This window comes from Saimiri boliviensis, chromosome 8, assembly GCF_048565385.1.
Source record: "Saimiri boliviensis isolate mSaiBol1 chromosome 8, mSaiBol1.pri, whole genome shotgun sequence".
Taxonomy (NCBI): Eukaryota; Metazoa; Chordata; class Mammalia; order Primates; family Cebidae; genus Saimiri; species Saimiri boliviensis.
The window spans coordinates 128,121,464-128,146,731 of NC_133456.1; the positions used below are offsets into that span (position 1 = coordinate 128,121,464).

The 25,268-nt window shown below is 37.9% G+C and overlaps 1 non-coding gene across 1 annotated transcript; it reads left to right on the top strand.

Moving 5' to 3' along the window:
* Positions 1 to 24,792: 24,792 nt before the first annotated feature.
* Positions 24,793 to 24,920, top strand: LOC120367659 (small nucleolar RNA SNORA40). Its single transcript, XR_005581984.1, has one exon. It is a non-coding gene; the product is annotated as a small nucleolar RNA SNORA40 (small nucleolar RNA).
* The last annotated feature ends 348 nt before the right edge of the window (positions 24,921 to 25,268 follow it).

Consider the following 25,268-nt stretch of genomic DNA (forward strand, 5'->3'; position numbering starts at 1 on the left):
TATGGGATTATTTTGAGCTGTAAATATTACTTCTCCAGTTCCTGTGCCATAAAACACATATATATCTTAGATCAATCACTTGGGGCAGGTGCATTTCTTGTGGAATTACATTCCATATTATAATCAAATTTTTCTATCAGAGAAAAAATAGTTTATAACGTAATTAGTTTATAAACATTAAGGTCAATGAAACGTACTAGACTTAGTATTGTGTTGACAGAAAGCTAATTCTGTGTTAGTTCATTACTTCCAATCCTCACTTCTGCTTTTACCAACGAAGAGTCTATCATCAATTTCTACCCTCCTTAGCACCATATCCTAATTCGTTGAGGTAAAGGTAGAGAAGTGAATAATTAGTACCTTCACTGTGTGTGTGTTAGGTTGGATTTCTTGGAAACACAAAGTTGCTTTTAGAGGTTTTCCAGGAAGATAAATAAATAGAGAGGTGAAGAGTGCAGGATGCGGCAGAGGAAGAAAGTGCCAACAGCTTGGTTATAACTGAGGCCTCAGCTCACCCCACGGGAAATTTCAGTGGGTCTTTGAAGTGAGCCCACATTGAAGAATAGTGAACCTCACTAGTGCTTTCCGCTTTCCCCACCCCACCTTATGTGGGACTGCAGAGTTAGAGTTGGCTAAAGTTAGGTATTTCCTCTGAGAGATACTGGAATCGGGCATTTCCTTTCTCCTGTGTGGAAGGCTAAAGGGGTAGAAGTTAACTATTTCCTTTCCATCATGTGGAAGCTCGAGCAGGCTGGAATTGGGTATTTACCTTCCCCAAGTCGATTCGACTCTGATAAAATCCCAATAATTTAGACTTCGGTAAAGTAGTTTACCTTAAGGGAAGGTCTTGATAATGACAAAATAAACCATGATTTATTTCATACTGATTTATTTATTTTTTCCCTGGCAAAAAAATAAGGAAATTTTTTTCTGATACTCACTGTGAGGCCCTGATAGTGCTCCTGGAAATCACACTTGCAGAAGAGTGAGGGTCCTTCTTAGACTGGACCCTTCTGGAGTTTTTAACTCTCAAACTTACCTGCTCTGAGCTCCAACAATTTGCCAATTCCAGCTTAGGGATTCCTATCCCAGTGCTAATTCCTGCAGTGGTTCCTGCTCACGGATTTCTGTTCCAGCAGATTATGATTCTCTGTGCACACCTGTCTGTTTCTTCAATTTGAGAGTCAGAGATTGGTCCTGTGACCTCACTCTCTGAAAGGTCTAAAAACAGTTGTTGATTTTTCACTGTGTCACGTCTTTCACTTGTTAAGATAGGATGTCAACTGCCAAGTTTATATACCAGATAAAAACAATAATATTCTAAAAATTTTAAAAAGAACAATAATATCTCTTTTGAATGCCCGTTATCTTGCCCCTAAGGACTGTGAGTTGTCTCCATAGTTTTCTTAGGCCTGGCCTTCTCTGGCTGCAGCCCAAAGCTTGCCATCTGCTAGAGTTTGGATGAGCTCCCCAACATTTCTCGGTTGGAAACTTAACTCCTAGTGTTGGAAGGTAGGACCCAGTGGGAGGTGACTGGGTCACGGGTTTGCTGCCCTCATAAATGGATTGATTCTGTCATCATCAGAGTGGGTTTGTTATTTTGGGAGTCATTTCCTCACACGCAGATGACTTTGATCCTTTCTTGCTCCCTATCTCTCAGGCTCTCTTTGGTACTGCCACTTTCTGCCATGGGAGGATGCAGCAGGAGGGCCCTCAACAAATGCCAGCTCCTCAGTCTTGGACTTCCCAGACTCCAGAACCATAAGCTAACAAACCACAAGCCAATGAATTTACGTTTTCTGTAAATTACCTAGTCTGTTGTATTCTGTTAGACCAGCACAAAACAGACTAAAACACCATCCAATACCACTGATTTTGCCAAACTTTTTTTTCTGACAGTTAAGTACCAGCTCCTGGCATCTGTTATTTCATCACCTTTGCTCTCAAGGTGCACAGCTCTTCATAATATTGCCTCCCAGCAGCCCTGGCATCCAGTAGACAACCACAAACTGAGCATCTCAGTGACACTTGTGTTTCTTTCACTGTCATATTTCTTGTTGTTTTGGAGAATGGAGCTTCCTCTGGCCTTTCTCATGAAAATAGTTAGTGGGTGGAATACCCTGATTTGTTCTGTTCTGACACGCCCAACTTTTTCTACCTTTTGGTTGTTCTAATCATCATGTCCCATGGCACTTCTGATATTTCTGCTTCATTTTGTGTGGGCTGTCCCTCTTTCCAGCATTCCACAGTCCATCTCACCAGTGTGTTGATAACGACGCCTAGATTCTTCCTGGGGCAATAAATCCCATAAAATTGGAGGGTGCTCTGTATTCATGAACTCTACCTTCTCCACTATTATTTCTGTACCATGTAATCCTGCATTCTCAGGATCCAAGGCTCTAAGGGTAGATCTTGAGATGGGGGCAGGAATTGTCATAAAGGCACCTGCCTCATTTGAGACTTCTGCATGCTCTAAACATACGGCGTGCTATGTTTGGTTTTGTTTTTTTGTTTTCTTTCTGGGGGTCTATGCTTCGATAAGGGGAGGTAGACCACTTTGTCAGATCCAGTTGGTTTAAGGGAATGTGGGAATTCAAGATTTTGAGCTGTGTATATACAAGTATTTCAGTCTCAAGTCTCAGTAACTCAGCATTTCCCTATCTGGGCGCTCACATTGGCATATGAGACCTGGTCAGGCTAAACAATTCCTCTGACACCTTATTACTCTTAAAATTAAAACCTGAGCCTGCTTTTCTGCCTTGCTTGCCTTCTAGCTATACAAAACTGACATCGAGAACATCCTCTGACTTTCATATGTTGCCTGATTTAGCAATTAACCTCCCCAATCTGACATTAGCTGTTTTAGCAAATCATTGGTACTTAGTAACAGCCCCCAATCTGCCAAATCCTTATATGTATCATTTCCTTTACTGTGGATCTATTTCAACAGCACATCTCCGTTCACTAGGATTCTCCCTCAGAGAAGGTTTACGTTAGTGAAAGTCTAAGGAGTTTGACTTCTTCGCAGAGGTAGTTATCATGCACCATCTATGAAAGGTAAAGGTCTTTATTGTACGGCAGCAGGGTCCAAAATAACTTCTTAGGGCCACTTCTGGAATCAGGAAACTGAACCTGAGGCAGAGAATTAAGTGCTGTAATGAACACTGTGTATGCTACCTGGGTCCTCCCAACCAAGGCACTCATCGCCCTAGCCCAGAGTGTGGCCTGCTGATGGCTCAAAGAGAAGTCTTTTCCCAAGATTTTCCTTCTCTGAAAAGAGCTGCCTCAACCAACTCTATGGGCCTGTGTCAGGGGCAGCCTACATTCTCTGAGTGCTCTAGGTGAAGGTACAAGGACCTAGAGCCCTTAACTTTGATTCAGTAAGACTATACAAGGCCATCCCAGCTCTGAACTCCCTGGAATTAGATAAAGCCTTAATTGCAATTGCATCACACTTCAACATTTTTCTCCACTTTTATTTCCCTAAAGGTATTGTTGCTGAGAACACTCACCAATAAAGACTTTTGCATACAAATCCCTGCTTCCAGGGTTACATGCCTAAGACAAGTGTAATAAATTAGTTAGGAAGTACTCTGGAGAAATGTAAGAAGTTGAGGAAGCCAGGATTGGGCAAAGAAAAAGGCTGACCTCTGGAGCAGCTTCCAATCTAATGTTAGGGATTCCTATGGGGAACTTTGTAGCTACAGCTGGAACTGCCCCTCAGAATTTTGTTAAACTGCAGTAAGGGGACCATTGACAGAGATCGGCCATTGTTGTCACTTAGAAAACATCACGCTTGAGTGAAGCAGTTCTGAAGTTGAAAACACTTTCTAATGAGAGGCACCACTGTGAGCATCAGGAATGAATATTTCTACAAACTGAATAATGAGTTCACTGGCCTCAAAAGCGATTTTGGAAGAGTACCAGGTATTCAGTGTCGTGTATTATTGTATACATTTTAATATTTCCATATTAGCTACCAAAATATTAAAATGTATACAGATTACAAATAATCATAAGCAAAACTCAGTATGAGTCTTTCTGCCCTTAAGATCTCTATGCATTATCATTCTAGCTAGCAGTCTATTAATCTTATTTATTCTTCGAAATACAAATCTCTGCTTTTGTTGCTCTTTTATATGGTTTCTATGTCTCAATTTTTTTCCATTCAGCTTGAATTTGGTTATTTCTTTTCTTCTGCTAGCTTTGGAGTTAACTTCCTCTGTTTTTCTAGCTCCTCTAAATGTGATGTTAGGGGAGTATGTGGCCAGGCACTAGTGTGCATGCACCATCTTCCACTCCCTGTTCCCCCCAAAAAATAAAAATTAAAAATCAAATATTATGTTGTTAACTTGACATCTTTCTAACTTTTGATGTGTGTGTGTAGTATTATAAACTTTCCTTTCAAGATGGCTTTAATTGTGTCCCAGATAGTCTGTTACGTTATATTCTTGTTTTCATTAGTTTCAAGGAATTTCTTTGTGTCTGCCTTAATTTTCTTCGTTGTTCACACAGAAGTCATTCAGAAGTAGGTTGTTTAATTTCCATGTAATTTTACGGTTGTGCACAGTCTTCTTGGTATTGATTTTTATTTTTATTGTGCCATGGTCTCAGAGTGTAGTTGGTATGATTTGGCTTTCTTCAGTTTGTTGAGAATTCTTTTATGGCCAATTGTGTAGTCAATTCTAGGATATGTGCCATATGCAGAAGAGAAGAATACATAGTTTGTTGCTTCGGGATAGACAGTTTTGTAGATGTCTGTTAGGTCTGTTTGGCCAAGCATTGACTCTAGGTCCCAAGTATCTTTGTTACTTTTCTGCCTTGATGATCTGTCTAATACTTGTCACTTTTGTCTAACACAGTGACATGTTGAAGTCTCCCACTATTACCGTGTGGTTATCTAAGCCTCTTCAAAGGTCTCTAAGAACTTTTTTTATGAATCTGGGTCCTCCTGTGTTGAGTGCATATATATTATATATATATATATATATATATATATATATATATATATGTTTTTAAATTTTGTGAGTACATAGTAGGCATATATATATTTATGCTGTACATGAGTTATTTTGGTACAGGCATGCAATGCATACGAGTCACATCATGGAAAATTGGATATCCAACCCCTCAAGCATTTACGCTTTTTTTTTTTTTTTTTTTTTTTGAGATGGAGTTTCGCTCTCGTTACCCAGACTGGAGTGCAATGGCGCGATCTCGGCTCATTGCAACCTCTGCCTCCTGGGTTCAGGCAATTCTCCTGCCTCAGCCTCCTGAGTAGCTGGGATTACAGGCACGCGCCACCATGCCCAGCTAATTTTTTGTATTTTTAGTAGAGACGAGGTTTCACCATGTTGACCAGGATGGTCTCAATTTCTTGACCTCGTGATCCACCCGCTTCAGCCTCCCAAAGTGCTGGGATTACAGGCTTGAGCCACCGCGCCTGGCCACATTTATCCTTTGTATTACAAACAATACAATTATATCTCTTAGTTATCTTTGAAATGTATGATTAAATTATTACTGACTATAGTTTCCCTGTTTTGCTATCAAGTATTAGGTCTTATTCATTCCTTCTATTTTTTTGTACCCATTAATCATCCCCACCTCACTGTCGACCTATTCCCCACCCTGGTAACCATTTTTCTACTCTCTGTGTTAAGTGGAAACATGTGAAGTTTTTCTTTCTGTGTCTGGCTTATTTCACCTAACATAATTACCTCCAGTTTCATCCATCCATGTTGTTGACAATGACAACATCTCGTTATTTTTTATGGCTAAATAGTACTCCACTGTGTAGATGTACCACATTTTCTTTATCCATTAGTCTGTTCATGGACACTGGGGTTGCTTCCAAATCTTGACTATTGTGAATGGTGCCACAGCAAACATGGGAGTGCAGATATCATGTTCATACACTGATTTCTTTTGTTTGGGTGTATTTCTAGAAATGCAATGACTGAATCATAAAGTACCTCTATTTTTAGAGTTTTGATGAACCTCCAAACTGTTCTGTATAGTGTTTGTACTAATTTGCATTCCCCCAACAATGTACAAGGGTTCCCTTTTCTCCACATCCTTGCCAACATTTACTATTGCCTAACTTTTGGATAAAAGCCATTTTAACTGTGATGAAGTGATATCTCAATGCAGTTTTCACTTGCATGTCTCTGATGGTCAGTGATGGTGAGCACTTTTTGGCAGGCCTGTTTGTCATTTGTATATCATCTTCTGAGAAATGTCTATTTAAACTTTTTTCCCATCTTTAAATCATTATTAGATCTTTTCCATTAATCTCCTCCTCTTGTCTAATTGCTCTAGCTAGACATTCAGTACTATGTTAAATAACAATGGTGACAGTGGACATCCTTGTATTCCAGATCTAAGAGAAAAAACTTTTAGTTTTTCCCCATTCAGTATGAAATTACTGGTGAGTCTGTCATATATTGCTTTCACTATGTTAAAGTATGTTCCTTCTATACCCAGTTTTGGGGATAGTTAACTATTCTTATTGAATTGAATCCTTTACCATATGTAATACTGTTCTTTATCTTTTTTGATTGTTGTTGGTTTAAAGTCTGTTTTGTCTGAAACTAGAATAGCAACTCCTATTTTTTGTCTTGCTTTCCATTTGCTTGGTAGATTTTTCTTCATTCTTTACTTTGAGCCTGTAGGTGTAATTCCACATGACATGGGTCTCTCGAAGACGGCATACATTCTGTTCTTGCTTTTTTTTTTTTTTTTTAAATCTAGCTTCCCATTCTATGCCTTTTATTTGGAAAATTTAGCTTATTTACATTCAAGGTTAGCATTGTTATGTGTGGATTGATACTGTCATCATGTTGGTAGCTGGTTATTATGCAGACTTTATTGTCTAGCTGCTTTACAGTGTCAATGGTCTATGTAGTTAAGTGTGTTTTTGTGGTGGTCAGTAGCAATCTTTTGTTTTCATATTGAGCACTCCCTTAAGGATCTCTTATTGTTCTAACATAAAGACACATGCATTTGTATGTTCTTCACAGCACTATTCACAACAGCAAAGACATGGAATCAACCTAAATGCCCATCAAAGGTAGACTAGATTAAGAAAATGTGGTTATATACACCATGGAATACTATGTACCCGTAAAAGAGTATGAGATCATGTTTTTTGCAGCAGCATGCATGGAGCTGGAAATCATTATTCCAAGTCAACAGAAAACCAAATAATACATGTTCTCACTGCTAAAAGGAAGCTAAGCATTGAGTACACATGAACACAAAAAAAGGAACAATAGATACTTAGGTCTACTTGAGGGTAAAGGGTGGGAGGAGAGAAAAGATATGTATCTATCAGGTTCTATGCTTATTACTTGAGTGACAAAATAATTGGTACACCAAACTCCTGTAACGTGGCATTTATCTAGATTACAGACCTGAGCATATACCCCTGAAATGAAAATAAATTAAAAAACAAAAATCCATAAGCATTAGCAAGTATCCATTGCAATACTTTAGAAATGTCTAATAATTTATTGGGAAGGCAGGAAATCTTCTCTTAACTATAGCGCTGACCTGATTTATGAGCAATTGAACCATATCATATGTGACAGTTAATTTTATGTGTCAGTTTGGCTAGGCTATCATACCAATATATTTGACCAATTACTACCAGTCTAGATATTGCAGGGAAGGTATTTTTCAGATACAATAAACAGTTAAATCAGCAGACTTGGAGTAAAGCAGATTACTTTCCACAATGTGGTAGCATCATCCAATCAGTTGAAGGCAGTAGAAGAAAAAGACTGAAGTCCCCAGAGGAAGAGGAAATTCTGCCTCCAGACTCAAGCTGCAACATCAGCTCTTTCCTGGATCTTTAGCCTGCTGACTTGCCCTGAAGATCTGACTTAGACTTGCTAACCTTTCGCACTGAGTCACAACACATGAGACAACTCATTAAAGTGAATCTCCCTCACTCTCTCGCTCTCCCTTTCTCTCTCTGTGTGTCTCTCTACGTATATATATACACTTTTTTTTTTTTTGGTGTTTATGTTGCTTAAGGATCTTTGTGCTTCTTAAATCTGTGACTTAATGTGTTTTACCAGTTTCAAAAAATTATTTCTTCGCATATTTCTTTTAGCCATAAAACATCTGTTAAAGGACTAAAAAAAATTAAATTTTAAACACACTCGCATCCCAAACGCACACAGAAATACTAGTAACAAACTATAGAAATGATCGGTGAAAGTGTAATCTTGAAATGCTAAGAGTTCTTCAAAGATCTATGTCTAGCTGGAGGGAAGGGAATGCAGGAAGGATGAAGGAATAAATTAAGGGTGAATATATGGGAGAATCTAAAAAATACTGTCTGTATTAGAAAGTGATTTCCCACATTATTTTAAAAACAGAGAGAATACATATGTGTGATAACAACAGCACAAGATTTCTGAAAGGGCAAATAAAATTAAGGAGTTATAAGGTTAATTTTTTACTGTTTGGGATGTACTTAAATGTTGACTTATTCTAAGTCTCGTAAGTCAAGACTTTAAATTGTAATGCCTAAGGAAACTACTAAAATGATAGCAAGAGAATGTTTAAGGACCAAGCTAGCGAGGAAAAGTTTAGAAAAATCAAAAGAACTAAATCTAAAAGAAGGTCATGAAAGAGAGCAAAAGGAGTACAGAAAAAGAGTCAATAAAAAACCACAGTAAAGAGTTCATTTAAAGCGGTTGTAGAAAACAAAATGATGGAAAAAGATGTATCGGGCAAAAGCTAACTTACAAGGAAGCTGGTATGGCTATCCTAATACAGTACAAAATATACCTGAAAGAATAAACATTAGTATTTACAAAAAGGACTTTTATGAGACTAAGTTAATCATAAATTAATCAACTAAAAGAAGATATATAATTCTACATTTGCATGCTTTTAATAATATAGTCTCAAAATATGTAAACTCAGAACTTTCAGAAATAAACAGAGAGGCAAATCGGCAGTCATATTTGAAGATTTTCACACACTTCACTCAGTAATTGATAAAATATTTTGGTGTGGATAGAACGCTGTTGACTAGAGACTAAATTGGAACACTCAGTTTAAAAGACTCATATTGTTCGCTGAAGTTGAATATACACATAGCCTATGGCCAGAGAATTTTACTCCCAGGGTATAGCTAATAGAATATCAAGAAATACATACAAATGTTTACAGAAACTATAGTTGTAAAAGGCAGACTGTAAATAACTGAAATGATCATCTATAGCAGAACTAGGAAATTGATTTGGATTTCATAATGATGTTGATGGATTATCATCAGCAGGAAGAATGAATGAACTAACATATGTGCAATCATCTAAAAGAATCTTACAAACATAATGATATGTAAAACAAGTCAATTACAAATAATTCAAACCATATCATTCTATGAATAGAAAATTCAAAAAAAAATTCAACATAGTCTTATAAGTCAAAGTGTCAGCTCTATTTGGAAAGAGACAAGAGTCACTGGAAAATAACACAAGGGAAGTTCTTGAGATTTAAGTGAAGTTTTATTTTCCTGCCACGGAGAGTGGCTTATTGGGTAATTTATCCTTGTGATAATTCATTAAGCTGACACTTAAGAGTTGCACACTTCATTTTATCCAAAATCTATTTTCAAGTCAAAGCATGTCCTAGCATGGTGCAAAAACCGATTTTCCTGATGAATTTAATCCTGTTCTATTAAATCATCACTTTCAAGTTCTACTTCTGAAGACAAGCTTGGTGTGCCCTTTCAGGACATTCCCATATTCCCTAGTAAAGTCAAACTGAAGACACAGTGACAAAGCATCTTAGAAATTATACGGATTCCTTCCTAAACGGCCATCACATCAGTTTTGCTTACACTTACGTTTTACACAGCCTGTGTTAGCAGTTGTGCTGTCTGAGTGTATATTTGGGTGTCCAAAAAGGATTATCTGGTACCTTTGCAGGATTTCAGCCTTTTGTCTACATGTCGTGACCGAAAGTCAACAGTGAGGACATATTTCTTTCCTGCTTTTATAAATAAAATCTTGTAAGTACTCTAAAAAAAAAAAGAATGTGAGCATTTTTCAGTTTCCCCTGCTACTCACTACCCGTAGCTAAGAAATCTGTTCTTCTTCTTTCCTTTTGGATGTTTTTCTCTTATTAGCTTTTTCCTAAGTTTCTGTCTTATTAGATGCCTGGGCATGCATACGTCTTTTCCTCTCCTGCATCTGGAATGCAGGATGTGCACGTGCATGGAGAGGTACAGGAGCCTGTGCTGGGGGGAGGGCAGAAACTCTCCTGCAGTGGAGATTCAAGAATCCTGGAGTTTCTTTTCCGCTTTTGCCTATTTTCTTACTGTAATAGAAATAAACAGTTTTTGCTTTTATAGAAAGAACCACTCTTATTTAAAACTACATTTTTTTTTGTATTTGTGTGAGGTTTTTGTCAGGTTTGTGTTGGACAAAAAAATTGTCCCATGTGTATGTTTTATAGTTTCACAGACTCTATTCATGCTAGTGGACAATGGCAGGTAAAACACGTGTTTCTTACAAAACTGTACTTTCAATAAATGCCTGATTCTTAAATAGATGGTGATAATTTTTCTAGTGCAAGATAAAGTCCATGCAATTATTTATTTATTTATTTATTTATGAGACAGAGTCTCACTCTGTCACCAGGCACCAGGCTGGAGGGCAGGGGCACAATCTCGGCTCACTGCAACCTCCGCCTTCCTGGTTCAAGCAATTCTCCTGCCTCAGCCTCCTGAGTAGCTGGAACTACAGGCGCACATCATCACACCCAGCTAATTTTTTGTCTTTTTTAGCAGAGATGGGGTTTCACCATGTTGGCCTGCATGGTCTCGATCTCTTGACCTCGTGATCCGCCTGCCTTGGCCTCCCGAAGTGCTGGGATCACAGGCATGAACCACCATGCCTGGCCCCATGCAATTTTTATAAAACTTGGACCATACCTTTCAAAGTTCTCCTCAAGTTATGCATAGAAATGAGTATGTGATCCAAAATGAACGGCTTTCTAAAGCAAAATGAAGGGAAGAGGGAAAGAACAAGAGGGAGTTCTGGGAATAACCATGTTTTTGGTCCCTTCCCGGGAAGGTAAATATATTTAAGGCATGTATTTTAGAAATGGCTTACATCATCTGTGTGAGGCTGGTTGGCTCGCTGGGAGCTAAATGGACACACCCGTCCCTCTCCCCGCCTGATAACAAGGTCATCATTCTGAGCGCATTACTCAGCCTCCGGCCTTGCCACGTGGCTTCCCCGCACCCACCTCTGGTTCCACACCCAAGTCTATACTGAGCACCAGCCAGCCGCTGAAAAGCCCCTGCCAAAACCTGCCCAATAGCAGCCTGCCGCGTGTGCCCCTGGCCAGCCTCCTTCCCGGTAGTCCTGGCTGCCCACCAATAGCGGCTCACCCCGACGCGTCCTGTCTCCCTATAACCAATGAAATCACCTCCGCTTTGTCTTCCCGACAACCAATCAATCGCCTCCACTCCCTGGGAAGTCCCACGCCCTGGGAAGTCCCACGCCCTGGGAAGTCTAGCACGACTTCTCTGGCCCCTTCCCAGACCATAGAACTTCCCAGGGGAGCTGAATAAATTAGCTTTTCATTTTCTTATACTGGCCTCAGTTTCCTCATTTTGACTTGGCAATGTACCTGACAATCTGTTCTTATAATTTGATGTATTCCTTTGAGTTGATAGTTTCATTTGAGAAATGGAATGCATACACACGTTAGGTAAATGAAGAAAAGGCTTTTAATGAGGTGGTACAGATTGTGATGTCCCTACTTAGACATGCAAATCAACATAAAGAGATTCACTGACAGGCACAAGTTTCCCAGCGGGGAAGCCAAGAGTATTTTGGAGACAACGCAGAAGAAGAGGAGCCAAAACTGTCTTATTCATAGGGAGTCGCCCCTTTGTTTTGGAATCCATTTCTGCTAGTCCTTGAAATCCCTCTCTGGTTAAAAATGGCTTTTCCAAGTGAGTATGTCTCAACACAGACTGAGGATATTGAAGTCCCACTTATAAACAGCAAACTCTTCAACGCAGAGAGAAAACAAAAAGAGGTAACAACACCACCATCCTCACTGAATTCCTGGGCATTTTTTTCCCCCAAAGCAATCAAATCTGCATTTTATGTAAAGAGAACTCATAAGAGTGCCCCATCTTGAATACCTGAATTGAGCCCCTGCCCCTGTTCCCAGGATTGGATCTGTGAGACCCGCATCTTTATAACATGTATCAGGTACACTCTCGGTGTAATAAAATATGCCCGGAGTCCTTTTTCTGACCTTTCTCCCTTTTTTTTTTTCTCCTTACTTTTACTTTCCTTTCAGTGCCTTAGCGAGGGCTACACAAAATTGATAGCGTGTATTTGGCTTGCTTGAGAATTTATAGACAAAGCTGAGCTACAGAAAAAGCCTCGGAAGCAGGACTTACAATTAAGTAAGAAAACAATGGCCTTGTTCTCTCTCTCTTCCTTGCTGAAAACAAAAGGCCAAGTCTCCTAGAAAACATCAGTGCAATTCAAAAGCAGGTGTATTTGCACACGCTGAGCAGCTTGTGGGCTAGAAGCGGATGGCAGTGGTTACATACTAGCAAGTCGAAAACTACACCCTCAGGGAAATGTTCCAGCCCATCCAAGGTCACCTCTTGCACACACACACACACACACACACACCCCACATATGGTAGAAGCTCATATTTGTCATTCCTTCTCTTTGTTTAAGGCGTGACATCCCAAGGTGTTCCAGATACTCATGCTGCCACCAGATCACCAGGCCACCCCACTGCCATCTCTCTTTTAGCTACGTCCTAACCTAACGGTGCTTTTATGTTCCAGAGTTTCCCCTATCTCCTTTCACTTCTGCACTTTCAGATTCATTTTTTTTTCTGTTCCTTTGCTTTCCGATAAAACTTATAGGACTGAGGTTATGTTAGTTAATGCAGTTTACGTAGCTGGTAAATAGAGAATCTGAGATTAAAATTCAGGCCTTCTCTCTCTTAACCCATCAGGCTTCTTTGTGATCATTTCAATAGCCCAATTTTTTGTCACATTCTCTGCTTGAATATAGAAATGCACTCATTCACATATTTGATGTGTACACTGTATCAGACCATCATTTACTTAGGCATAAGCAAAGCATGATTTTACTATGTAAATATTCTACTTCATCTTTTATAGAGTCAACTATTTTCTGTTTTAGTTGGAGAAAAATTGTCAAAATTTCTTCATCTACGTCTCACGTAATACAGTCTAGACAATTGCTACCTTTACCAAAAACAACAGGAGCAGAGGACTTGGATTTGAAAACCTGACATAGGTGTTCAGAAAAGCTTGGAAGAAGAAAACGTCATTGAGAACAAAAACTTTTCTTGAACTCAACTCTAGAATTCATTCACCATTTTTCTTAGATATCTTACAGTGTCTCGGATACACCAGGTTATCACGGCCAGACCAGCAGGAGAGTTTGCTGAATGAGCTCAGGTATAAATAACAGCTCCGGAAGACTGTGAACATTTATGAAACTCATTATGTTTCAGTTCTTGTTTAACGGCAAGCCCCTCCCTGCTTGGGCAGTGGAATCCCACTGATTTACTACTTATCAGGAATAAATTACAGTTTAGAACTTGGATTTTTTTTTTTCATGGTTTTCTTTGTGTCAGCATAAATAAACTTAGCTAATAGGGCAATTTCCCATCGCCCATTAAAGGGGCTGTGAGTAAAAGACTTCCTGGCTCATGAGGAAAGGGAGATGGGAGGACTGAGTCGTTTTACCTGAAAGTGTTTACAGTGTTAAGGGCTTTGGGAAACAGATGTCAAATACCCCGAGTTATCGACATTTCCTAACATTTATTTGAGTTTGTACCTTTTTTTCCCCATCAGCTACAAAATGTTATTATTGTTGAAGTCATTAGCACTGGGGACTGAGAAGGTCATTCTTGGTGAATTCTGTAGGCAGAAATGACTAAATCCCAACACACCACCAGGGTCATCACCATCTCTATGTACTCTTCTGTTAATGAAATGTGGAGTGATGGCTTCGCCCGCTTTGATGAAAAGTTCACAATTCTGTAATTACTGAAAGGGAGAGTGGACTGTCATCTCTAGGTCTTCATCCAGAGTAATTTCTTGGCTCCAATACCCCCATTTCATTTGCAGAAACAGCGTTTTACTATTAGTTAACATTCAAGGAATAGCTTCAAGTTTTACAACTGCAAAAGGGTCATTATTTTTATCAGTGTGCTGGAGGTTATTTTGAGTCTGAATACGGAGGGCCCAATTCAATAAAATCTCAGCCTGACTTTCCCAGCAGGATGCTCGAACCATGGAAATCCAACAGGGGAGCACACATGGACTTCTACGATACTGAACCAGGGCTGAATTTCCATTTAATCATTCTCGAGAAATCAAAAGACACTTTGAGATTAAATGGCAAACCTTTTAAGTAGGAATTCCTCAGCCAAAATGGCCAATTAGCATTTAAACTGCAGAACTGCATTATGTAAGAGGAAATGAGTAACTAAAAAAAGAAATGATCTTCCTTACTAGTTAAAAAGGTAAACCAGAAATGTGGAGTTACCACAAAACAAGCATTTCTTCTAGAACAGGAGAGGTACACAGGACTTTTGTTCCACAAGAATTAAAGCAACCCACGTTATTGACCTATTACCATGCATTTAGCTTTAATTGGCTAAATTAGCTGGAGTGAATAGTATTGGAAGCCACTCTCTAATTGTATATTTTGTTACATCACACAAGAGACTCAAAAGCTCCACGTTTATGACTTTAAATTGATTTTTAAAATAAATTAATTTATGTATTGCAAAGTAATACATTATATTTAGAAGTAGCCTAGATTCAATTTTTATATTCATAAAATCTTGGCTTATTTAAAGCTCCATTCCCATCTTCAGGTGTGCACCTTAGGGGCTTAGAGACCAAAGGGAGTAAGAGTTGGCTTAGGAGAAAAAACAACATTTCTGGTATGACTGCTCATAAAGGAAAACTTAAAACCTTCCAAAACTGTAGCTGAAAATGGCTCTTAAGCAATTGTTTATTATCTTTCTTCATGTATCACCAATTTCTGGACTCAGCTTTCACCAAGCTCCATAAGTATGTCAACTTCAAATGCTGGTTCTCACCAACGTTTTGTGACGTTATTTTTGTGCTTGTCTGTATATATACTTTTAAAAAATGAAGAGGCAAGCAAATTCAAAGTTATTATTGCTGCTGTTGCATTTTGCAATGTTTTCTTCTCTTTGTCAGTTCCTCGTCCTGGTATCCCAGAGGGTTTTATGACATGGACTTTTGTCACATGTGACATGTTGTGAAGGCCAGCAGTGGAACACCAGAAGGAATCTGACCAGTGCTCACCGCAGCACCTCCAGAAAGGCCAGAGATTTGCTTAGGGAATGAAGAACGGGCTCAGCACTCTCCCTAGGATGTGGTTTGATGCATCAATAGTCTGGATGATTACCCAAAAGCATGACAGTAATCAACCCATGCTTTTTCTCAGCCACCTCACTTATTGCCACACTGGTCAAAATCTTTCATCTGTTGAGTGACTTGCAATTTTGCTGTAAGAGTAATCATTTTTGTTTACCCGGCTGGTAATACTGAAACTGACCCAATTGCCCCATAGAACGTTCTTTTTGATAAACATAGAAATTGACCCTTCTGATCTTAAAAAGCTTGAAACTTATATTTGTTTTATCTGAATTCCTTCCTCAGGAAACCACCTTCAGGCCTTTCACACAAAGTATTAAAGAACTGAAACCAGATCACGGCAGGGTATGCTGGACTCCTGATTCACCATGACGTCTTCCTTGCCCCTCCCAAGTTGCTGTTTCATTACACGTGGTTACGTTTCTTGCCTGCAATATAAACGCCTGATTTTAGTCAGTCAGGGAGATGGATGTGGGACTAAGGTTCCATCTCCTTGGCTGTGGAACCCAATTAAAACCTTCTTCCTTGGCAATACTTGGAGTCTCTGTCACTGACTTTCTGAGCAGTGAGGGGCAGGACCTAGACAGGACCCCTGGTGTTTTGGTAGCAATGCTACCAAAAAAGACAAGATTGTTTTCTGTTTGCTTTCTGTTAAAACAACAAAAGCAGAGATGTATAGATGTATGTCCATACAAACATCATTTCCTGTCGAAAAGTTAATTCAGACTTTTCATACACCAATTGAATGATGACAGTCATTTAAAATATGGTCTATCATAAAATCATTCATGTAAAGACATTATTAATAGATTGGCCTATCTTTTTCAAGACACTTATAAATACTTGTGTATGCATATATTATATATATTTAGTAAAACTTGAATTAAACTGTATATACTATTTTGTAATTTGTACTTATCTGTGTAATATCTTTAAACATTTTTCCCAAGATTGTTCTTATGGGTTTTAATGTTCAATTATGTTGTATTTTCATCATTTATTTGAATAACTTCTGTTGTTGAACATTTTGGAGTGTTTTACATTTTCTCTTGTTTTAAATAATGCTGTAGCAAATGCATTTGTGTAAAAATCTTTGTACACTATTAGATTATTCCCTTACTAGAAGAAAAACTTGCCATAGAATAAGTACATTTTTAAGTTCAATTATTATTATCATTTTTATTATAGCAGTAAAGTAGAGACCCTCTAAAATAACAATTACTAAGATTACACACAACTATTGCACTCCTCACTGTAATTCTGGGCACTGTGCTATTACATCAGACTTAACTTTATCTTCAATAAAACACTGTCGAATACTTCTTTACATTATCTCAATTTTATTGATGAGGACATTTGGAACTTAGGTTGAACAGCTTGCCCAAAGCCAAACAATTAGTAAATAGCAGGGCTGCCTTACTCTGAAATTGTGTTTTCAAAAGAGCTGATGCAGTTAGAAAATTATAGGACAGTTTTGATTTTCACACAGATTGGGAGAGGATGCATTTTGAGATAGAGACCAAGGATGCTAAATATTCTGCAATGAGTAAGAAAGTCCCACACAACTTTATAGTCTTTCTGGATATTCATGTAAACAGTTACCTAATTTTATGAACCTAAAACCTAAATCTGTTTTATATATAAATACAAATAACATTTGCATGGTTTTAATATGTAATAAATTTACGAATGATGCAAAGCTTACTTGAGTGAAGATAGACCTGAATACATATTTGTTTTGATCCGAACTTTACTAAGAGTTGCTCAGCATTTTGGAAAATCAGGTCGCCGTTGACATCACAACTGCAGCACGTGAGCCTCCAACAGAACACCCCTACAGTCATCTCAGTTTGGAATGGTCAATTTCATGGTGACTGTATGCATGGGTGTGAATGGGATCACTTTATAACATCTTCTAGTGTGGCTGGGAACAATAGTAGCTCACACCTGTAATCTCAGCACTTAGGGAGGCAGAGGTGGGAGGATCACTTGAGCCTGGGAGTCCCACATCTGCCTGAGCAACATACCAAGACCCTGTTCTCAAAAAACAACAACAAAAAACCACCAAAAACCAAAAACTGAAACACCTTTTAGTATGGTTGTGCCTGGGCATTAAATGCATGCTTTTATCATAAAGTATTTCTCTTTATTCCTCTTTGGTTGTATATTAGTACAATAATTGCTTAAAACTGTGTGAGTACTGTGTGTTATAGTAGCAATTGTTTTTTCCAAAAGAGTAAAGGAGTGATTCATCCTATTAGTTATAAAAAGGGTATGACATATGATAGGACTGAGGACAGCAAAATGTACATGCCTGGGATACAGAGTAAGGGGTACTTTTACGTGTTAAATATAGACACGCATGGGGCATTCACACCTGCACACACAGCCTGAATTCTGACACAACATGTTTGTGCTTTTTAAATTGTCCGTCTCAATCTTTTAGTGAGTCGTGACATCAATGCACAGGTTGACACCAGCATTTTTTAAGGAAATAAAGTAGAACACATTAAAATGGAATGAAATGGAGTAGAGTGAAGTAAAGTGTACAGAACGGACGGAACAAGAGGAGGTGGGATGAAATCGAACAGACTTGAACAGAACTCAGTATCAGTCGTGTCTCTGTTTTACATACCTGTGCTTATCAGGGCATTTTGTAAAATCCACCTTTTACTTTGGGCCAAAAAGGTGAAAGCCATTGAGCTACACCACTGTACTTTATACAGAAAGCAAGTAACATTTTTGGGGGTGAATCGTTTGTCTGCACCTGAGTGTCAAGATGGGTTTTGATAGTGATTGATGGGAGAGGAAGAAGCATGAAGATGCCAGTGATTACTCCACATACTGAGTCCTCTCTTTCACAGCTGACCTGAATGGAAGTGATGGTGTTGGCACAAAGCCAATTCCTTGTCTGACTGTTTATGTTTCCCCAAAATTTGTATGTTAAAACCTAATCACCAAGATGATAATATTAGAAGGTGGGGCCTTTGATTGTTGATTAGGTCATGAGGGCACCATCCTTGTGAATGGGATTAATGCCCTTATGAAGGAGGCCCCAGAGAGCCGCCTTGCCTCTTCTACCATGTGAGGACACATGGAAAGTACCATCCATGAGAGAAGGATCCTCATCAGACACCAAATCTGCTGGTGTCTTGATCTTGGACTTCCCAGCCTCCAGAACCATTCTAATGTTTATAAATTACCCGGTCTAAGGTATTTTGTTACCACAGCCTGAACAAAGATAATTTTTTGTCCTCTTTCATCATGGCTGACAATGTGCTCGCCTATGCTATAGCTACTGGAGATTTTGCTATTTGCTTTCTGTCGCTACTTGGTCTTACAGTTATCAAATGGGTAGAAATTATTTCCCCACATCCTTACCTCCCTCTGCTTTTTCCTCTCTTCTCTTTGTTGCATTTGATTCAGAGAGCCTGCGTCCTCAAGACACCACTTCATCCTGGCTTCCCAGATGCCTCACTTCAGGGATCTATAAGATGATTTTTTTTTTCTCCTCTGTTTCTTTGAAACTTACCTGATCATCTCATGACTCTGTGGCCTTACAGATGACCACTGTATTTTTCGAGACACTGATTCAGACTAAAATAGTAATGGATGTGTATGCAACACCTTCTAGGAGGTATTTTCATTCCTAATTGAAGCAGAGTATTAATGAAAAGGAATGAAAGTAGCGTAGAAGGCATATTTGGCTGGGCTGGAAGCAAATTGTGGAAATCTAGACAGTTTCTTTCTTACAAGGAAACCAAGAGAATGTCCGCCTAAGCATATAACTGGTCTTCATTAAAACTCCAGACATTCTTTTAGTCTGTATCGAGCATGACAAAAATTAAACCATTACCGTATTTTTTAAAAATATTGTTTAGCAATTTGGTACTGATGGCAAATTCAGAAATAGACCCAAGAAAGTTTGTTTATGTTGTCAGCACTCTACTGGGCAATTATAACTTGAAAACTTACATCATTATTTAGCCTTACTTTTTCTTCGCTATTTTGGTACAACATGCTGAGTTTTTCTGATTTACACCCAGAATATTTGATTTCTCCTTTGTTTTACTACAACAACTCTATTCATTTTATCTAGATGAAATAACCCAAGAGCCTCAAGAGCCTCACAGTTGCTTCTCTTCCTCTTATTCATTCACATTGTCATTTGTATTATCCCTTCAAAACCATAGTTCTGATCATTTCACTCACTTGTGGAAAATCATTTGTGTGCCTCACTTACCTATAGAATAAAATCCAATCTTCTTCCCTTTGCTTCAAATTCCTCATCTGTCTGGCTTCATCATTCCTTTTACTCGTTAGCTAAAAGAAATTAATTGCTGCTCATTGAATATCCCACATACTTCTGTAATTATACTTTTGCTTACTCTTATTCATAAACATCTTACTGAAATTTCCTTCCCACAATGTCTGTGGTCCAGAATCCCTTATCATTTTTAAGGAGCAGAGGAAATATCACCTTCTCTAACACATTCATAATACCTGCTTCACAGAATGAACATAATCTTTTGGTTCCCCCATAACTAGCCTAACACTTTGTGTGTTAAATTCTTGACCACTTTTTTCCTTTTCCTTTTCTTGACCACTTTGAAGAGGAGGGAAATAAGAGACACTTCAAACTCACTGGTCCATAGCAATTCTGAGATGCATGCAAACACATGCTGGCAGTTCCTTGGATAGAGCTTAGTTAGAAAAAGTCACTATTGCTCTCAGATCCACCCTCTGGATTCTTGGTTCCTCCCTGCGTGTCATCTAGCTGATGTTTATAGCTAAGTAGTTTTATGTGGATCTCATAAACACTTTTTTTTTTTTGAGATGGACTCTTGTTCCGTTACCCAGGCTGGAGTGCAGTGGCATGATCTTGGCTCACAGCAACCTCCACCTACCGGGTTTAAGCAATTTTCCTACCTCAGCCTCCCCAGTAGCTGGGAATACAGGCATGCACCATGATGCCCTGCTAATTTTTGTATTTTTAGTAGAGATGGGGTTTCACCATATTTATCAGGCTGGTCTTGAACTCCTGACCTCATGATACTCCTACCTTAGCCTCCCAAAGAGCTGGGATTACAGGTGTGAGCCACCTCGCCAGGCTACCTTTTTTTTATTTTATCCTGTCTTTTTCTTTTCGAAACTGGTGGCAGCTTTGCCAATACTGCTCTCTTAAAAATCTTGTGGAATTCTTGTGAATCTCATTGTACTTGATTTCTTTATATAAAAGCCCTTCCCATCTATCTCAATACTAGCCATTTTTTATATAGGGCTTCCTATAATACAGCTATGGGACAATGTCCTTAAGATTATTAGATGTGCCAATGTGTAATAAAGAATATATTTGAGACATATGTATCACAACCTTACAGGAATTTTCTTTTCTCTTTGAGGTAGCTCCTTGACAGTTTTTGAAGTCTTGAAAAAATATTTTACAATGCCCTTGGCTTTATCTTTAGATGATATTTTCCTAACAGCATGCTGGTTTGGATTATTGCTGTGATAGCATTTCTTATTCTGACAGTCTTGGAAAGGGTAAGAATGAATCTCACACATTTTGATAGGCTGTGTTTTCATTTTCATTGGTTTAAATACATTTCTAATTTCCCCTTTGATCTCCTCTTTGCCCTCTGGGTTGCTTAGAAATGTGATTTTTGAGTTTCACATATTTGGGGGAATCTACAGATATTTTTCTGCTTTTCGTTTTTACTTTACTTCTGTTGCATTTGGGAAATACACTCTGTGTCATGTCAGTAGTCTTAAATTAATGAGACTTAGCTTATGTGTCATCATGTGCTGCATCTTTTAAAATATTTCACGTGTACCTGAAGAGCATGTGTATTCTGATGCTGGTTGATGAAGTGTTATACAAATGTACATTAGGTCAAGTGTACTAAGAGTGTTGATTAGATCTTCTATATCCTTACTACTTTGTATTTTACTTTGGTTTACTGCTTCTGTTAATAATAGAAACAAAAGAGTTAATATCTCCAAACATAATTGCAGATTTGTTTATTTATCCTTTAAATATCTCAGTTTTGTTTTGTGTACCTTGAGTTTCTTTTATAAGGTGGGCATGTATGTCTCCTTGGAGAATTGAACCTTTTATTATAATGCAATGTCCTTTATCTCAGTTGATACTCCATGCTTTGAAGCATCCACTTTCAACCCACTCCAACTGTTTCATGATTAACATTTGCATGATATATCTTTTCCCATCATTGTACTTTTAACCTAGTTGTGTTTTTATATTTAAAACAAATCTGTTAAAAGCATATAGTGAATCTTGTATGTGTGTTTTCTAGACGGACAATTTAAATCGGAGTGTTTCATGCATTTGCATTTAAAGTAATTATTGATGTAAAGGGTATACATCCTGTCATTTCTCCTACTATTTGACCCATCTATTCTTTGCTTTCCTTTGCTTTTTTCCTTGCCTCTTTTGGATTAGTAAGTGGGGTGTGTGTGTGTGTGTGTGTGTGTGTGTGTGTGTGTGTGTATTCTATTTTACCTTGATTATTATCTCATTAACAATACTTTTGACTTAGTTTTAGAGGTGGGTCTATGATTTGCAGCATACAAAACGAAGACCATATCACAATCTCTATCAAAAGAGCAATATTACATACCACTTCATATATTAGGTGAGAGATCTATAACAACATACTTTCACTGCTCCTCATCCTTTATTCACTGTTGTCATATATTTTATTTCATTTTGCATATACCTTACCATATATTGCCACTGTTTTGTTTTACGGTTCAATTTTTTAAAACAAGTTTTAAAAGTCTTTATTTTTACCAGCATATTTCCTACTTCCATGGCTTTCATTTTGAAGTGTAATCCAAATTTCCATCTGACATTTTTCTCCTTTAGTCTGTAGAACTTTATTTGCCATTTATTTCAGTGCAAGTTTGTGGTGCTGAAATCCTCTTTTGTTTATTTTAAAATGTCTTTATTGCAACATTATTTTTAAAAAATGTTCACTGGTTATAGAATTCTAGATTGACATGTTATCTTTTCTTTCAGTATCTTTCAGATAGAATTTCAATACCTTCTGGCTTGCATTGTCTTTTTTGTAAGACACACAATATTTCTTACTTATGTTTTCCTTCTATTCATGGTATACTATACTTAGTGTTTTGTTGCTTTTTAAAGTTTTCTCAGACCTGGAAGAGTGGTTCAGGTCTATAACCCCAGCTCTTCGGGAAGCTGAGATGGACAGATCATTTGAGGCCAGGAGTTTGAGAGTAGCCTGGCCAACACAGCAAAAGCCCATCTCTACTAAAAATACAAAAAAAAAAAAAAAAAAAATTCAGCTGGGCATGGTAGATCATGCCTGTAACTCCATCTGCTTGGAAGGCTGAGGCACAAGAATCACTTGAATTCAGTAGGTGGAGGCTGAAGTGACCCAAGATTGTGCCACTGAACTCCTGAACTCCAGCCTGGGTGACAGAGTAAGATTCTGTCTCACAAAAAAAAAAAAAAAAAAAAAAAAAAAAAATTTGCTTCTAATTGTTTTTTTTTTCCAGAGATATGTCCATGATAGTTCTTTTTTGTTTTTTTTGTTGTTGTTGTTGTATATATGTTCAATCTGCTTACAATTTATCAAATGCTTAGGATCTAAGAGTTATTTTCAGCAAATTTGGAAAATTTGGGGCTATTTCTTCATATATGTTTTCTATCCCAATTTCTTTCTCCTTTCTTCCTAAGATTCCAATTACACGTATGTGAGAACATTTGATATTGCCCCACTATCTTTAAAACTGTCATTATTTAACATTTCAGCATTTTTATTATATGTGCTTCATTTTTATTATTTCTTACTGCAATTTCCTCAGATTTTCTGATAGTTGCCACAGTATCCAATTTACTAATTAGTTAAGTGATTAACCAATTTTAGATATTTTAGGTTTTAAGGTCTGGAATTTCCATGTAAACATTTGTTACAAATACCATTTGTCTACTGAGATTCCCCATCTGTTCACTCATTATGCTCAGTATTTCCTTTATATTTGTCTGCTAATTCCAATACCTTTGTCTTCTCTGGGTCTATAATTAATGACTTTGAAAATTCATTAGTTATTGGTCACAAGTTTTTATATCCAGTAATTAAAATGAGAATTATGGTGGATATTGTGAATTATCACTTTATCAAAAGCCAAGATTTTTTTAATGAGTGACAGTTCTTTTTTATGAGTAGACAGTTTACTAATAGTTTTGCTTCATTTTCCAATGGTCTGTAAAAGCTTTGTAAAGGTGGATATAAAGTCAGTGTTACAGGTCTAAAGTAGATTCACTTTACTGCACTCTGAGATCTCAGATAAATGCCTGGTTTTTCAGTGAGGTCTGTGTGTGCTGCTTGGTATTCCTCCAAGAACTTAAGGAGAAAATTATGTATGTTTCCATGGCTGCTTCTCACCACCACTTCTTTCTGTGCTTTTCCCTTTCCTGTACATGCAGACTACCTGGCAGCCTTGAACTCTTAATTTCTGACTACACATCTCAGTGAGATCACTGTTCTCTGCTTGGCCAGCACATCTCAGCATCATTTCTAGAAAGTGCCTCCAGGCAAAAGGCTAGAGCCATCAGGAAACTCACTTTATGTGTTTTCGTTCTTTTAAGTATCACAGCCCTATAGTGCCTGTGTTTCATTTTTATAGTTGTTTATGGTGGAAAGGTCATTCCGATGATATCAGTTACTCTGTAAGAAATGAAAGTTGCTCTTGACAATATTTTACTTTGCATTGTAGTTATTCTTGTATATGTCTTTTTCAGGAAACCAGAAGCACCCTGAGGGCAGAGTTCATGCATTCTTTATCTTTTTTTTTTTTTCCAGAGAATTCTACACAGCCTATATGCTATTTATTATATTCGTTATTTAATTTGATTAAATATTTGATGAGTAAATCTTTAGAAAAATAAAATGAATGAAACAAAACACTTCATGAATTTTAAGAATAATTTTAAAGGCCACAAAATCCATTACACAGACTGATTTTTTTCCACTCATCAGTTCTTTTATTTTCTGCAACAATCACAGGAATACCTAAGTTCCTCATACTACATTCTTCCCCTGCTGATTCACAAATTTATTATAATCAGAAAGCATGTGAAAAATTGAGAAACAGGAGAAAACAATCATAGACTGTCATTGGTAATAGGAGTAATTATTAGGAGTCAATTCCAGCATTCCTTTTTATCTTTTGAGTTGCTTTGCGGATTGTCATTCTCTGTAGCTACTGAACAGTCCAGCTAGAATTTTCTTGGTCACACAGGCAAAGATGATGTTTGGAGTTTAGAGGTCAAGAAAACCCTGATGACTGTACTTAAGCATGTTTTTGTTTAACTCGTGGACAAAGACTTATGGATAGGTGGAAAAAATAAATCTTCTTTTGCAACCCAGGATTCATTGTTCAGTATGATTTTTGATATATGTAAGAAGGGACATTATGATACCTGAGACAGTTAGCTGATGGGAGTATTGATAACCACAGAGGCTGATTCCAGGCCAGACTCAGTGGCTCATGTTTGCGATTCCCACACTTTGGGAGACTGAGGTGGGAGGATTGATTGAAGCCAGGAGTTCAAGACCAGCCTGGGCAAGAAAGTAACACCTTATCTCCACAAAATTTTTTAAATTAGCTGGGTATAAGGGTTTGTGCTTATACTTGCAGCCTCTCAGGAAATGGAGGCTAAGGCAGGAGGATTGAGCCCAGGAGTTGGTGGCTGCACAGAGTTTTGATAGTACTACTGTACTCTTATCTGGGCAACAAAGATATACCCTGACTTTAATTTAA